This window comes from Thunnus albacares, chromosome 1 (genome assembly GCF_914725855.1).
Source record: "Thunnus albacares chromosome 1, fThuAlb1.1, whole genome shotgun sequence".
In the NCBI taxonomy this organism is placed as follows: Eukaryota; Metazoa; Chordata; class Actinopteri; order Scombriformes; family Scombridae; genus Thunnus; species Thunnus albacares.
Genome location: NC_058106.1, coordinates 39,250,602 through 39,267,180, shown reverse-complemented (window position 1 = coordinate 39,267,180; position 16,579 = coordinate 39,250,602). Strand labels below are relative to the sequence as shown.

General features: G+C 38.2%; 1 protein-coding gene and 1 long non-coding RNA gene across 2 annotated transcripts in view; both read left to right on the top strand.

Moving 5' to 3' along the window:
* The window catches only part of LOC122986896 (NLR family CARD domain-containing protein 3-like), a 1,497,050-nt gene that overhangs the window by 900,274 nt on the left and 580,197 nt on the right, over nucleotides 1-16,579 (top strand). The window lies entirely within an intron of this gene.
* On the top strand, nucleotides 3,471-8,286 carry LOC122987761. Its single transcript, XR_006404588.1, has 4 exons — nucleotides 3,471-3,621; nucleotides 4,018-4,050; nucleotides 6,193-6,342; nucleotides 8,182-8,286. It is a non-coding gene; the product is annotated as an uncharacterized LOC122987761 (long non-coding RNA).

Sequence of the window (16,579 nt, the reverse complement as noted above, 5' to 3'; positions counted from 1 at the left end):
TTTTATAGTGAAGTCAGTTAAAAGAAGGGAAAAAAACAGCAAATATCCAAAGAAAACTGAAAAAGTAAAACTTACTGAGATTATTTGGTGCTATATTAATATTCCAATAAACTAATATTAACATAAATGCATTTAACTGTTTTTCTCTCTTTTGATAGCAGTTGTGAAGTATTCTGCTTTTACTCAATACTAATTACTGACTATTATTAATATTTTTATCATCACAATTCATAATTAATCTGGATATAAACAACCATTTTTGAGGTACACATTTCAATTATTTTTCAATGATTAAGACATGTAGTTTGAATGTAAATAAAGTGCCAGAGTTCATTAAAAAAAACCCATCAAAATAGAGCTTATTTATCAAAAAACATATTTCAGAGAAGGACTCCTCCTTACAGAGGTCTGAGCTGAGCCCCCAAATGTCCTCAAATCCTAGAAACACCCCTGATGAGGTTTATTCTGTGACAGGAAAGAGTCTAAGAGGACAAACTAGCTGATGATGTGAGATGACAGAGTACACTTCTGTTACCAAGGCAACAGCAGAGCACGTACAGGACCGCCTGTTGCGAAACACCTTATTTTATCTAATCACATATATGTGTTTGAGCAGCTTCCTGTAACACTTTCAAACTCACTCTTAACCCTTTAAAATCCAGTTTCCCCACATCATGCCTTGTTAAAATATTTTTTCATCATTCTATCAGATGGAAATAATCTACATTTCTGCTGCTGCATCATTTTAGACACATTTCCCCAAATTTCAGAGGACAGTTTGGGTATTTTTGAAAACTTTGAGATCTTATCTAGAATTTAAAAAAAGTCCCACTGCTTTAAACAAAGTCTGGCTGCACAGCATGAGCTCGTACTGAAGACGATGATGAAGAAAAGGCCGATATCTCAAAATCTGGTCAGATAAGTTCAGTGGGCAGACCCTTTAACTTGCAGTTAGTGGCTCCAATTAAAGATGAAACAGAAGTTGTTATTAACAGATGAGAGCTGATGAGTCCGTCAGACAGAGACAGACGGTCTACCTGGTCATGGATCACCTGCTGATGCTGCTGGTGCTGCTGTGGAGCTCAGGTACGTTCAAGGTTCAAAACCTCTTTGTAAAAATACTGAATTTAAGTCAAAATCCTGCATTCAAAACTTCACTGACTGTAAACCTAATTAGTAATAAATATCTTCAGTTCAGTGCTACAGAAGTGTAATGTATCCACTTGAGAAAAAAAAGTTGCCCTGTTTTTCTGAATTAATGAGATACCTCAAAAACACAGCCATCTGAATTTCATTGCACCTAAAGTAGTGTAATTACGGTAAGGACGACTTGGTTCTTTTATGAACATAATGCATTGTACATTTTTCACTGTTTGAGCTGTTATAAGCTAAACATCGCTGGTCCAGATGTTCTCTCTTAACAGTATTAATGTTGAGTCTTCCAACTGTACCTGTTTGTGGAAACTGAAAAATAATATAAGCTCTCAGCTCTGTAGGTGATCTGGTGTGTTTGTTTCATCTATTTTTGGCCTTTGATGAAATATTTTTGCCTGTCCTGAGGTGCCGAGCTGATAACACCATCTATATCACTTAAAGACACGAGTATTTCCCAACGTTTCAGCATGGTAGCTTTTCTCAGATTTTGAGGTTTGTCATTAATTTAGAAAGATTTCAGATTTCTTTTATTTCATGAAAACTTTTCTCAGAATTCTGAGATAATTATGTCGGGGCAAATTTGTTTTTTCTCAAGTGAATGCATTATGCTTCCCTACAGTCCTGATAGTTTCACATCTTTTTTCACAGAGTTTAATGACTGATGTGTTTGCATGTAAGTTGTAATAAGTTGAATTTTGATGACAAAAATGCAAAATGCAAGTTTGTTTCACTGAATTTCTGGAAAAGCTGATATTTGGAGATACAAGGTTTTCACTTGACAACAGTGTTGCGTTTTGAATATAAAACCTGTAACTGCAGCCATCAGATATGATGATGATGTAATGATTTACGTTAAGGAAGACAAGTACACTCACACATGCACACACACACAGTCCTTAAATAGCATAGTGGTTATGTGATGTCACCACAAAGGATTTCTGGGTATTGAAGTCATTCTGAGCTGTTGTGTTGCATTAACTCTATATGAACCGCTATTAAAAATAATTGTGGCTTATTTTTCATAGTTTTGTGCATATCTATCAGTAATAACAACATCGTAACAAGTTAATATCTGAGATCTGTGAACACGGCGACATCAGTAAAAAGACGTCTGATAGAAACATCGTCAGAAACACGAGCAGTCATGAAACAAACCAACATGTTAGTTTTCCTTTAACTCTGTGTGAAGCGTCTGTTGAGCTTGTGTTCATGTGTTCATGCTCTTCAAGCAGCAGAAAGTAGAAGCAGTGAGGTCGAGAAAAAAGGTTTTAAAGTTTCAGACTGACCAGGCAAAGAGAGAGATGTTTGTTGTTCCTTTGTTTTGTCTTTTTACGATGATTATTTTCACCCTTAAATCAGTGAGTGTACCTCATACTGCAGTCTACCTTTACACAATCTGCAGGAATGTGAGGACAACATGTAATATCTATACAAACATGTTTCTGCTTTTTTTGTCCGGGAAAAAAAAGTATTGTATTTATAGTAATTATTTTATTGACTCTATTTGTGTCTGTCTGTTCATGAACCATTTGTGATATTAAATTGAAACAGGTTCAATTAATTTACATTTTAATGCATTCATGTACTTGACAAAAACAAAATCATATGAATTCCACTTGAGTCAAAAGCTGAGATGGGAACTACTGGTATTCAGCTAAGCTAAACTAAGGTAACCTAATCTAAACTAAGCTAAGCCAAACTAAGCTAAGCTAAACTAAGATAAGGTAAGGTAACCTAATCTAAAATAAACTAAGGTAACCTAATCTAAAATAAAGTAACCTAATCTAAAATAAGCTAAACTAAGCTAAAATAAGGTAAAGTAAACTAATCTAAACTAAGCCAAACTAAGCTAAAATAAACTAAGCTAAACTAATCTAAAATAAGATAAACTAAGCTAAGCTAAGCTAGCTTTAGCAGGAGTTTAGCTGTTTTGTTTTTCCTCCAGGGTTGGATTTAGCTAATGCTTACTTTGGGATAACAAATTTATTTACCAAGATGTTGGTTCAAGTTCATTTTCACAGCTCACTATATTTAGTACCTATATTTAGCTTTAGCTGATTAACTGATTCAGACCAGAACAAACCAACTGTGGTTTGAAAACATGATTACTTTAGATGTCTAGCTGACTGAGTCTCCAGGTTTCCAAGCCAGAGAGCAAATACTTTAGTCCGACTTGGTTTTTAGGTCAGTTTTCTAGTTACTGAATATTTAAAATGTTATTTTCACAAACAACTTATATTTGTCTGTAGCATATTTGGTAAAACAAATGTAAAAGTCAGACTCTGATCCACAGGGCAGTGGTCAACTGGTCAAATAGAGACAGGAGCAGAGTCCAATATTCTTTAATCAATCCAAAAAAAAACAAAAAAAACAAGCAGGGGTCACAAACCAGGCAGATCAGGCAGACAACTCCAAGGGACTAGGCAAATCTCAAGACCGGGAAACAGGCAGGATCTCAAGTAACAGGTGAGCGAACAGGTAGATATAGAAATGCTGGAAAGCTAGGCAAACACACTAGACAATCTGGCAAGGATCATGTGAATGTGGACCAGTATATATAAGGAGTGACTGATGAGCCTAATGGGATCCAGGTGAGGAGATGGGTGGGGAAACTCAGGTGAGGGGGAATGAGGTGATTGCAGGGCAGATGGGTGTAGCAGGATCTGCAATGACAGGAGAGTTAGAGATCATGAAGGTGAACAACATGAAAAATAGTCACTAAAACGGTGAACCTGTGACAGAGTTCAGTAATCTGTATGTTTTCACTGAGATGAGCTTTGAGCTGCTAGAAAGCCTCTCAGTGTTTGTTCAGTTCACAGCTCTGCAACAATATAAACATTAATTTTCTGATTTTCTCTGCAGGACTCCAGGCTGAAGATAAACACCAGTCAACAGGTAAAAAGAGAGAATATATTTCATCTGGTCTGGGAACGCCTCTGATCCCCCAGGAAGAGCTGGAGGATGTTACCCGCACCTCCATCAGTGGTGGACAATGAGTCCACTTTGGTTTATGACCAAATATCCTCAAAACTTACAACTAATAAAATATGCTAATTTTAGCATTAAAAAGCGAAAATCTAAATAAATAAATAGAGTTGCACATCGCCTAATTCTGTGTCTATAATATCTATAAAATGCAACACATGGCATTGTGGGATTGTTCACAGGAAGTAGTTCACGTGCCATGAATGCCACTTTTTTGTTCCATTGAGGAACATTTGAGGGCTCTACATGTTGAATAAACTTACACACACAGAATTTGGACACTCAAATAAAGTGGAGGAGGGTAAATAGAGTGAACTTGGTAATAAATATTTCAGACACAGCCTTACGGTGGGTTCAGACCAAACGTGAAGCATATTTTTTTCCTTGCATTACTTGTGCGAGTTTGACCGCTGGATCGTTTGTGTTTATTCGCCCCAAACAGCCAAAATACATGACTGCACATTAGCTGTAAGCTAGCTGACAACCGACACACCAACCGTGTCTGAGGGAGTGTGTCTGTATGTTTGTATTCAGTTCAGCCTCTGACTGAACTCTGGTTCTCTCTATTACTTCCCTCCAGTTTCTCTCCTCCTCCCCTTCTTCTCTTTGTGCGTTCATGAATAGGGGTGTCACGATTTCGATTCTAAAACAAAAATCGAGCAAAATGAGTGTTCGATTTCGACCTTTTGAAATCAAAACTAGGATTGGTGATTCTCCCTGCTAGAAAAAGAGATCACATTTCTCCCATTTTAGCTTCACTACATTGGCTTCCTGTAAAATTTAGAATAGAATTGAAAATCTTTCTCCTAACTTACAAAGCCCTTAATGGTCAGGCAACATCATATCTTGAAGAGCTCATAATACCGTATTATCCCACTAGAACACTGTGCTCCCTCTATGCAGCTTACTGGTGGTTCCTACAGTCTTTAAAAGTAGAATGGGAGGCAGAGCCTTCAGCTATCAGGCTCCTCTCCTGTGGAACCATCTACCGGATTCAGTCCGGGGTGCAGACACCCTCTCTATGTTTAAGAGTAGGCTTAAAACTTTCCTTGTTGATAAAGCTTATAGTTAGGGCCGACCAGGCTCACCTTGGATCAGCCCTTAGTTATGCTGCTATAGGCCTAGACTGCTGGGGGACTTCCCATGATGCACTGAGCTCCTCTCTCCTCCTCCTCCTCTCCATCTGTATGCATTCATGTAACATCAATGCATGTCACTAACTTGAATTCTTCCCCAGAGTTTTTTTGGTGCTTTCTGATTTCACAGGAAACCCTGGGTTGCAGGCCAAGCCTTTGCGGTCCTGTTGGCGTCCTTCCCCGGCTATTGCTATTGGTGCTGTTATTGTTATTGTTATGATTGTTGTTATTCTGCCAGGTTCAGCATGAAGTGTCTACCCCTTAAAGGGGAGTTTTTCCTTACCGCTGTCAAGTGCTGCTCATGGGGGAAATGTTGGGTCTCTGTAAATTAAAGAGTACAGTCTTGACCTGCTCTATGTGAAAAGTGCCCTGAGATGACTTTTGTTGCGATTTGGCGCTATATAAATAAAAATTGATTGATTGACTTTTGAAATAAGTTATTGTTATTACATTTAAAAAAAAAAAAAAAAATTTGGCCATATGACCTTAGTGTGGTACATTACCAAAAAAAAATATGGCGGTTATATCACACTTGATACCATGTAGCCTATCCTTTTAAAGACGAAGCGGTGTTTCTGAGAAAAATGTAAATGTCAGTTGTCAGGGCATAAAACCAATGATCTGTTGATCTTTACTAATCAAGACATGACATTATAACAATGGCAGTGCTGAAAAAAAAAAGTTTAAATCGAATTGTATTATGACCTTAAAATTGAAAGTCACATCAAATCAAAGATTTGGAGAATCGTGATACCCCTATTCATGAAGAACATTCATAAAGTGCCGCCATACACATATTTTTCACTCAAGTTGAAAATGTTTCAGTTCATGACTTTGTATGTAAGCACGCCATTAATCTTGTATCTATATTTAGTCTCTTGTGTATTGCATCTCACAATCCTCTGTTTTCCTCCAGGTTCTCAGTGTGAAAGCACAGCCAAGGCCGACATTGTGCTGTTCGTTGACATCTACGAGTTCATCAGCTTTGAAGACCGTAGAATCATGAAGTCCTTTCTAACTCAGATAGTCAGCAGCTTCGACATCGGCCCTGACAAAGTCCAGATCGGTAATATTTTTACTACTACTATTCACACTACTGCTCCTGGTACTATTACTACTACTGCTCATTTAAGAAGTATTCAAAATACTAAAGTCTTTACACTACAATGTGAAAATAAAAACAACTGCTATCTGCATACAGCCTCTGTTAGTGCCAGTTATTTTCCAAAGCATGAAGTCATATTTTAGTTTTTGTAAGCACACAGAATTCTCAAAATGTTCAAAATGAAATGTTCAGGTGATACACCTACCTTAAAATTCAGTGCTTCATCCACAGAAACACACATTTACGTCATGGTAATTAGGATATGGTTTGTAAAACAATCTGTATTCTGGACACTGATTTCCATGGTGGAGATATACTGTACATTCCTTCTGTGAAGCTAGCTAACGATGGAAGGCACAGGTCCAGTTAGCAGGACAGATGTTCTGACTGAACAGACTCTGTGAAGCACACCGCATTTGTGAACAAAACATTCTAGCTAGGAGGGATGCACAACTTTGTCATGTTGATTCATCCACAGTTTCACTCCCTCGCTCCAACTCCTCCAACAATGATGTCAATGTCCATTTCTTCCAGGAAGTAGTCGTATGCCTGCACTCTTAAGTCCAAAGCTGTGTCTCAAATCACATACTTCTGTTAGTACACTTTGATGTAGTACACTGTGTACACTATGTACTTACTGGCGTAGTGCCCAAATTTTGACAGGGTAGTGTCGTCTCAAATCAAACATGGCTGTTGTGCACTTACCGGAAATGACAATTGCAAATTAGCATTAGCTAGCGTTAGCATTCCCCTTATCATTCGTGCTACCAAATCATTACAGACTCATTGCTAAATTAACCCAAAAAACATACTGATGGCTTATATCTGACAACAGTATAGTGGTGCTTAGTGCTAAAAAACACATGTATAACTTACATTTGTATAATGTGGCGATGTTCACCAAAGTTACAATGTTCCCGACCACCATTTCCAGTTTGAAAAGTGTCCATAGTTCCACACTCAACTTTTTGACTGTTTTGAGTGCACCATCCGGGTACTCACAGTGCACTGCATTTTTCCATACTTTTCAGTGTGAACACACTTATGCACTCAAAATGTTAAGTACAGAAGTATGCGATTTGAGACACAGCACTACACTAACAAAATCCCTCACCTTCTCCCGCCTACTCTGCTTTTATATGTTTTCAAACTAGATGTCAGTGATAAAAACTGAGTAAATTACTGTCTTAAAAAGTCACACACACAAGTTATGTGTGACACATTAAGCAGTGCAGGTGGTGACTGACTGACACGTTTTTACCGTAAGTCTATACACTTGCTGCTGACTGTTCAGTACCATCAACCTGCATACTAGACTCGACTGATACTGATACCAGCTCTCTTACTTACTTGCTGCCCTCGACACTTCCAGTACATGCTGAACTGCTGCCTGTGTGCGGGAGAATACCAAAGAGATGCTCAGGGGCTTCAGGCCTCACCAGATTTGTTCATGTACCAGAGTCAGACAGTAGACTTCTGTTAGCCTGTTAGTCCTACTGGACTGAACTGTTGGAATGGTGCTTTAAGACCCTTGGTCCCTCTTTGCATATGCAAATTAGTACAAGCATGAGTGTGTGTGAGACATGCGACGTGCATGGATGAGTGTTGGTGCAATGATGATGACAACAAGATCATATTAATAACGGTAGTAAACCAATGCATCTCTTCAAGAACACTCAGTGCAAATTATTATTCTTATACTCATTATTATCATTGTTATTCTCATTATCATTTGAAAACCAACAAAAAAGCTGGGTCAGAAATGTGTCAGTATTACACATTTCTGTGTATTTCCTGCAGGTCTGGTTCAGGATGGCCTCTCTCTAAAGACAGAGTGGCAGCTGGACAACCCCCAGACCAAACAATCCCTGCTGGAGGCCATAGCCGAACTGCACTGGAAAGGAAGAATCACCAACACAGGTGATTTAACAGCATGTTGTCCAATCCACACCAGTGTTACACTGTGAGGGACTGAAGTAGCAGCTCTTATTAGATCCAAATATATTTACATTATGCATTTAGAGAAGCTGTTAGTGATCTTTGTATTACATTATTATTATTTACATTGTATTATATTGTATTTACAAAAATTTTTCTTAAAGTATTTACAGTATAGAATACACTGAATATATTGAGCAGTTTGTGAATGAAAAAGTGTTTTGATTTATACTGATTCAACAAAAACTAGATGAACGATGATGGTAATTTGTATTATTGTTGCTATCATAATACTAAAGGAAAATTATGGTTTATTTGAACCCGATGTATTTCCCATAAATTTGGCCATTGTGGATTTTAACTTTGCTCTCCAGCTCCGTGAGTTTGATTGCAGGATTGTTTGTGTTTATTCGCCCTAAACAGTCAAAATACATTACTGTACATTAGCTGTAATCTAGCTAACAATGGGAGGCACCGGCCATGTGTGTGGGAGAGTGTTTGTGCGTTTGTGTTCAGCTGAGCCTCTTAACTGGACATGAAGCAAAGAGTAAGCGAAAAGGCAAAGCAACGTGTCACTTGTTTGAAAAACCACTTGCCCTGGCTCTATTTTTGTGAAGTTTCATGCTCCATTTCCAACTTATTTTCATTGGTCAAAATTGACATTGATGTGTTTAACGGTTCTGTTTCCCCTCAGTCGACAGTGAAGTGAATTTAAACCTGACTACTAGCTAGGTGCTAGCTAGATTGTAAGTTCGCTCAGTTATTCTGACAGTAACTGACAGTTAATCAATATCACTCTTTATGACAGCCTATATAATTATGAGAAATCACAAAAATGAATCATTCTAGCTGAGGAGAAGATTAAAACTTAAGAAAATGACATTAGTTATGAATAAATAACTTAAGACACTCACTCATTTGCAGAGGGAGAAATCACAAATGGCACAAAAAAAATCCTCTCCTTGCACTGTGACCATTAACTATAAAAACATATGGACGTAGTCACCATGACGTCACCAATTGGTTTGTGAACTGCTGTTTTGAAGCCTCGAGTTTAGCAATTTGACCGTCACCATCTTGCATTTGACCATCACCGTGTTTGATTTTTGGAGCCACAAGTGACCATATTTGGAAGAGAGGCTGGAGCCAACCCTACCTGCTAGCTGCTAGCTTTATTAGCACTGTGCATTTACAGTTTAAGGTTAACTGTGATAATGCTAATGCTACTGCTAATTTTTGCTAGCGAAAAACAGGCCTAAAACCATTAAACAAAAACTGAACAATCAACAAATAAACGCTGAACAAGACTTTTTTAGGACCAAAATGTTACCATTAATTTTCATGAACTGAAAACACACTGAACTTTTGGCAGCTACACCTATACTCTGAATCTGGAATCTGGGGTTACGCCATGTTTACGTTACATAATCAGTATTATCGCTGTGATAGCGACTTGTCAATTACAAAGTAACCACACCCTAAAACATACCCTGCTTTATCATCTATTTTACTCTAAATAGGACCATAATTTACAAAATTAACATCATACTGTATTGCAGAAGACTTGAAACTAGTGACTGAGACCATAAACTCATTAGGAAAGTGTTTACTGAGGTAATAAATCAAGTAAGATGTAGGGTCATTTTCTCATACACTTCCATACAATCTGACTTCTTTTTGCAACCAGTGGAGTTGCCCCCTGCTGGCCACTAGAGATAACGCAGGTTTAAGGCACTTCCACATTGGCAATTTTTTTTTTTTCACTGCATTGGTAAAAATCGTGTTTATTTGGAAAGCTGTAGGAGTATCAGAAGCTTTCCTGATGTTCATTGTTGTGCTGGATAAACAACTTTTGGTGAATCCCCTGAATCAGAACAACAGATCTGAAAGAATAAAGTTAGCATGACACATAGAGCCACAATGGCCACATTTATGAGAAATACATCACGTTAAAAGAAACCAGAATTTCTCTTTAATAATAATGTTGTTGTAATAGTCTTATAATTATTAATATTGTGATATAACATTATTGCACAGTATCATTGTATAATGTTACATATGAAAGATTGCTGATGCTGTTGTAGTAATAGTGATTAAAATAATTATAATAATATAATAACAACATTAAAAATCATAATGATGTGAGCATCTCACAATATTATTTGAAGCTCTGTGAGTGTATGTTTGTGTGAAATGCACCTTGGGAGTTGTAGTTAACTTCTTTCTTTCACTGAACCAGATATTTGTTTACACAGTTGTTGAAGTGCTCCAACTGTCAGTCACCTAACAGTCTATGAGCAAAGTAACAAGACTTTTTTTATGTCTGGAACGAGGGACACATAAAATAAAGTGTCTGTACCTTTGAAAGCCTTTTTATTATTGTTATACAGGGAAAGCTCTGAACTACATCCTCCATAACAGCTTTAAATGCAGTGAGGGAAGGCGTGCAGACTCCCAAAAAATTGCCATCCTGATTACTGATAGAAAGTCCCAGGACGACCCATTCCTCGCCTCGCAGCACCTGAGAGACTCCGGCATTGAGGTCTACGCTATTGGTGATTGACTTTCTCTCTGCAACTCTGAAACTACATTATTACTGCATATCATGAAAGAATGACGTGACATTAACATGAATTAAACATGATATTTTATCACAATGAAAACGCTAGCTAGCAAAAACTTTTAAGATATGTGTATGACTACATTTATCGTGCTTGGGCTCGGCATGCTCTGTCAATTATGGTTTAATTTAAGGAGCAGGATGCAACAGGAAACCTTAATTGTATTACTTTACCACCTAAATTGTTTTCTCATTTTAATTTTTAAGGCACAGTTTTAACAAATTTTTTTCTCAGGTGTAAAGAAGGCAGACGAGACTCAGCTGAGGGCCGTCGCCTCAGATCCAGATGAAACTCACATGTACAGCGTCAGCGACTTCTCGTTCCTCCTGGACATCATTGACAAACTCACCATCAACCTCTGTAACAGTGTTAATGGCTTAGGTGAGCAAAGAGTCTGTTATTATTAAATACTGATACATGTTAGCACCACATTGATCCCCTGGTGTCAGAATCAATCTGAAGATATTGAGTTTTAAAAGATATCTTTTAAAAGATACAAAGTTATCTTAATGCTGGTTAGTACGTTCCTAATCTATTGCAGAAGACAATCAGAATATTGTCAGACTCAAGTATAATAAAAGATAAAAGATCAGAAAATTAATGTATTAAACCAACAATGGACTTGGGTGTCCTGTATATTTATTATTAAGCTTTATTTATTCAGGAAGTCTCTTATTATTTCAAGCAAACCAAAATGATAGATTATAGGGGCGAAATTCAGTGTTTTTACATACCCTTTAGAAAGCCAGCCAGGCAGAATATTTTGGCGCCTATTCATGTAGTTAATGATCCACAATTCCACAGAAGAGCAGAGATCCATTCATCTTTTGACAGTTTATTAACATCCATCCAAGAGAAATCTGACTGTGCTTCTCTCAAAAGGAAAACATGGTAATATTCAACCTGTTGTTCTGTTACATTAACACAATTAATACGTTTACATGGTCAAACACCTTTTTTGTTCCACTCTTAACTTTCTTCTGACTTTCTTCTAATGTAAGTGATGTTTCTTAAGGCAAGTGTTGGCTTTTTGCCCATAGGTAGTAGCCATGTCTCAATGTGAGCTCACGATTCAAACAATTTACTCATTTCAATAAACATAATTAACATGATAATTAATAAATTCTCTTCCTTACAATAATTTTTAATAGGGTCAATGATGGCTCTTACAGAGATCAAGATCTCTTTTGCAATAGAGACCTGAAAACAGGTCACATATACACAGAATCACAATAAGACGGTTTATCCACATCACAGTCAAAAAACAACAATCATACATACTGACAGACACACTACTTAAAACACTCACAAACACTATGAAGAATAGCGGATAGTAAACCTTTTAAGTCCCTCAGAGGAACAAGCTTCTTTAACTTTTAGCTGTGTTGCAGTTCATTCCAGTCGTAAGGAAACTGGAAACCAGTCTTCCCAAGTTAAGAGCTTGTATGGGGAACTTTTAAAGCCACTACTCACCTCTAAACATAGCATTACACTGGGCACAGTTCAAACCTGGGAAATTCCACCCTGCTAGGGTAGATAAAAAATGTGTAGGAGACACATAACAATCAGCTCTGACCAAAGTGTCCCTTAGGTTCCTTGCCTGCTTACTGGCAAAGATTGGCAAATCTTTGAAAGAATAACCTACTAAAGGGTCACTTGATAAAATGCACAAGTGTTTAATAATACACCTCTTGATCTCTTTGGACAATGGAGAAAACGTAGTAGCCAACACTATTTTTGAGTCCCTCTTAGAGGGAGGTTTAGGGGCTAATAAAACATTTCTGTCTATGTTGTTCACTTTATCCAAACTGTTTCTAATCACATAATCATTATAGCCTCTATCTCTGAAATGATTATACATATCTATAGCTTGTATCAAGATCAAGATGTATCAAGATTTTCTGTTTTCTTTACAAGCACATCAAGGAATGACAAAGAATCTCTACTGTACTCTAATGAAAATTTCACAGTAGACATGTTAGACTTTAGATGTACACTGAAAGCCTCCAGTTCATTAACACTACCTGAGAATATGAAAAATATATCATCTATATATCAAAACCAACATTTCAACAGAGAAAGAAAAGAGTTATTGTGGTGAACATATTCCTCTTCAAACTATCCCATAAATAAATTGGCATAATTGGGGGAAGATGAACCCACACTGACTTCTTGACACTGCAAATAAAAAGAATCTTCAAAAATGAAGTAATTTTTGTTAAGAACAAGAAAACAAACAACAATAACCACCTACCTTACCAACAGGATGCGGATGGCTTTGTAAAATGGTGTGATGAAAACCACCTAATTTTAAATGTAAGACTAAAGAACTATTGATTTTAGGAAGAAAAAGGCTGCTGTGACTCCTGTCCTGATTAAAGATGAGACCATTGAGGTGGTTTCCTCACATAAATACCTCGGTGTCTTGTGGATAATAAGCTGAACTGCAAAGAGAACACCAGTGCCATCTTTAAAAGGGCCCAGTCCAGGCTGTTTTTCCTCAGGAAGCTTCGGTCTTTTGAAGTCAGCAGGGGTCCGTTTCACAAAGCAGGTTCAACAAACTCTGAGTCTAATCCTGAACTCTGAGTTGATCTACTCTGAGATAGGAAACTCTGAGTTTCTGGTTCCAGAACAGCTGATTTGAGTCAGTTTATTCAACTCGGAGTAGTTTCACCTGGAGTTAAGCGTGTGCACCACAACTATAAAAAGCCAGCATCAATTGAGCCCCGATTCAACGAGTCACCATGGCAACGGGGAAGAGGAGGGCTGCGCCCCACTAGGGCTAGAAATCTTAATTGGCTCATACGGCGAGTTTCAGCATGTTTTCAGAAAGAAGTGCAACACAAAAAGTAAAACCTCGGCATAATCTCATGGGGGTACCTCATTTTGATCATGTTTTACATTGTAAAGTAAATATTAAGTGGCTGTTTGACTGAGCAGCTGTTTTATCCCCAACATAATGCTGGTTTCACACACATAAATGTCTTCTCATCTACATCATGTTCTGTTAAATAATTAAGCCTATTTAAATTAACACAGACTTCTACTCAGCCAACAGAAAGAAGGCAGATGCCCGTAAAACGGGTGGTGGTCCAGCACCGCCACCTCTAACGGAGGCAGAGGAGCTGGCCCTAAGCCAGAATTTAGGAAGGCCAGTGGCTGGCTCCGACATTGTATAAAAAACTTCTGTTTGCAAAGAAACGCAGCGCAACACACAATATCTGCTGGGATGTGAGAGCATGACTACGATTGGTAATGTTGCAAATGTAAGGACGGATTAGGTTGTGTATGTAGATGATGGACTGTGACGTGAAACGGTATCTCTCAAAAAGATAATTGTCTGGAAATGCTAGAACATCTATGCGCGGTCTGATAACCATCTCTCAACGAATATTTAATTCTCTGCGCAGTAATGCTGCACCTTCATCCACGGGATCGTTATCAAAAGGACATGCCATGTTAGTGAAAAAGTCGCCACTTACTGTGCCTAATGGACTTCTAATATACTGACTCTGATTTTTTTTAATGATTTTTTTAAATGACAGACGGCAGAACTAGGCTACGCCAAAACTCGCCTGCTGACTGAATGAATGAGGAAATCAAATGGAGTGTGTGGCTCTGAAAGAGGGCGGAGACTGAGAGAAACTCGAGGTTCATTGAGAAAAACCTGGTCCCGACCAGGTTAGGTTCATAGAGTCTGTTACTACGGTAACTGACCAAGAGCTTAAGTTACCTCTCTCTCTGAAACTGGCTAGAGTTATCCCTCTTTCTCTGGTTTGAGTTACCTCCCTTTTTGAAACGGAAAACTCAGAGTTTCCCTCATTTCAGGGTTAACAGACCCTGAGTTTTCACTAAACCTGCTTTGTGAAACGGACCCCAGGTCACTCCTTCATGTGTTTGATCAGAGTATTTTGGCAAGTCTTTTATTTTATGATGTTGTCTGCTGGGGGTGTAGCTTAAGTTCAGAGAACAAGAACAAGTTCAATAAACTGATCAAGGCTATTAGCTTGACCACTGACTCACTAGAGATGATCATAGAGCATTAGATCATAGAATATTATGCAAAATAATGATCATCCAATGTAGTATGTTTTTAGCAAGATGAGGAGATCTTTTAGTGACAGGCTTGTAATGCCCAGGTGCTCTTCTGAGAGATTCAGGAATGACCCGACATTGTGTAAGACATATCTTATGTGTCTTGATTGATTAATAGCAGCCACCAGAGGCGGCAGTGAACATAGGAAAGATTATGCCTGTTGACAGATTGATGACGGAGGTAGGTATGTGGCCTATTGTTGGTAACTACTGGGATGCTAAATACAGAGAGAGGATTAAAAGCTAAATGTGTCAATAGTCAATCAGTAGGTAGGCCACTTATGTGTGAGATGAACTTTGTTTCTATTCGACTTGTGCCTCTCCTGTCGAGATGTAGGTTATCAAGGATCAAGGGAAACTTTATTGTCACATGCAGCAGGTACAACTACGGTAAAAAAAACTTAATAGCCCCGACCTGCAAACTGTGCTGATAAAACAGTATGACCTTTTAATAAATACACAATAAAAAAAATCTAAAAGTAGATTGTAAAAGATATTTAAAAAGTATTTAAATAACTTGAAAGTATAGAATTGTTCAATTTTGGAAATACACTAGATAAAAACAGCTAAACATAGTCCTTCCCTGAGCCAGGATGTGCAACCAGACAACCATGCAGCAAAAGCTGACAGTTGTGGGCAGAATGTTATGAGTTTATAGCCCATATGGCTTGGAGGAAGAAACTCCCGCCCAACCCTTCAGTTCTTGCTTTGAGGGAGCAGATACGTCTGCCGGAAGGTAACCACTGCAAAAGACCATGATTGGGATGTTGGGGGTCTGATAAACTGGTTTGCTTTGGATCTACACCTCCTGGTGTAGATGTCCTGGAGGGAGGATAGATCATATGATAACATGGCGGACACCAGGGTAATGAATAGAAACACAAAAATGACAAGGAGTTGCTTTCATGTTTCAGTTTTGAAGAGATCTCTCCTTGTCCAGAATAAGTCAAAACAGCCAGCGAAGCCATAATCAGCTGCAATGCAGGAATTTTGTAGCCACTAGTTTTATGCCTGAAAGATGACTGAACCCCTCACAGCCTTCCCTCAATGTGGGGATCTGACCAGAAAAGACATGTTGCTTACCCAGACTTTCAATTGTTTCCAAAAGTATTTTGAAGTTCTATTGAAGTTTTACAGATTGCCTGAGCCTAATGTCATTTGGACCAACATGAACATTCATAGTGTGGACAGTAGGATGAAAGTTCAACATGGGAGCGATGTGTTCAAACATTTCCAAAATTTTGGCACTGGGGAAACAGATATATTTGGCTAATTATTGAATCATCTATCAAGAAGAACAAGGAGCAAGAGGGTTTCTGAAGCTGTTGTTGAACAGAGAGATTGGAGGGTGCACTGATGGGGAAGTGCTCAACCCGGTCAGTCAGAGTGAGACAGTGAGACTGCGACAGATGAGACTCCACACAAGGGGAGACTGTAACACAGGAATGTTTTCTCCTGGGCAACGTTAGAGTTGTTAGAGGAACCGACATGCCATTGGTCAGTTCCTCCAATACTGCGAAAGAGTCATGCATCATCGTCTCCTG